The following is a 1,077-nucleotide window of genomic DNA, read 5'->3' on the forward strand; positions in this document are numbered from 1 at the left end:
GTGTTTTGTAAATCATTATAGAGGTAGGGGATAAAGTGCACCCAGGGTAGGAATGGGGCATTATGCTGAACAGGATGGGCAGGAAAGGCCTTTCTTATCTCTGATGTTTGAGCACCGACCTGAAGGAAGTGAAAGGTGACCACATGGGTGTCTAAAGGAAGAGTATTCCAGGCAGGGAAGCAATCATATGCAAAGATCCTGGGGCTATAGGGTTCTTCAGGAACTTCCTATAAATCAGCATGCTGGTGGACAGTGGGCCACACGGAGAGTAGTAGGAGATAAAGTCACGGAAGCAATGGGGTCCAGGTTCTGGAGGGCTTTGTAGGCCACTTCATAGACTTATTCGTTTACTCTGGATGAGATGGAAAACCAAGGGCAGTTTTGAAGGTGATGTGAAAGAATTTAAGAATACTTATAAAAGTATCACTGTCGCTGCTTGCTGTGACTGCTTATCATTCCATGCAGGAATCCTTTGCTCTGTCTTTGCTGAAGCTGTTTCTTCCTCCTTGAGCGGTACACCTCTTGCTCCTCCTACCTATCCAAATCTCCCTCATCCTTCAACTTCTCTCTTGGTGAGTCTTTTTCCAACTCCTTCCCTCAAGTCAGAGTCCACTGCCCCACTCTGTCTTACCCCATAGCGCTCTTGTGTACTTCTGTTACAGCCTCATCACAGCCTAGTTTGCCTGATACTCCCACAAGGTTCTGAGCACCTTCAGGGCGGGACTAAGTCTTATTTTTCTGTAATGAGTGTGTAGTATATGCTAGACACTCAACGATTGTGTTTGTCAAGTTTTACTGAATGCAAGTAGACAGCGAGAATGGTGCTAACAAGTTGGTCTTTTTTCCTGGCGAACATCAGGCAACTCCTAGAACAAACTCTGCCTCAGACAACTCTTGCAAATTGAAAATGGCAATCAGTGAAATTTTGTCTTCCTCCTCTCACTAGATTCTGTTCTTCACAACAAGATTGTGGACTTATTTTGTTTACTTTCCTTTGCTCAGGAACCACTGTCATGCACTGGCTGTTGTTCAAATTCTGAAAACATTGTTTCATATATTTTGTCTTCACTTTTGAAA

At 44.0% G+C, this 1,077-nt stretch overlaps 1 protein-coding gene across 1 annotated transcript in view; it reads right to left on the minus strand.

Annotated features, from left to right (window-relative positions):
- The window catches only part of SRD5A2 (steroid-5-alpha-reductase, alpha polypeptide 2 (3-oxo-5 alpha-steroid delta 4-dehydrogenase alpha 2)), an 82,336-nt gene that overhangs the window by 3,549 nt on the left and 77,710 nt on the right, over nt 1-1,077 (minus strand). The window lies entirely within an intron of this gene.

Source organism: Propithecus coquereli, unplaced genomic scaffold (assembly GCF_000956105.1).
Source record: "Propithecus coquereli isolate 6110/MARCELLA unplaced genomic scaffold, Pcoq_1.0 Scaffold39, whole genome shotgun sequence".
NCBI lineage: Eukaryota > Metazoa > Chordata > Mammalia > Primates > Indriidae > Propithecus > Propithecus coquereli.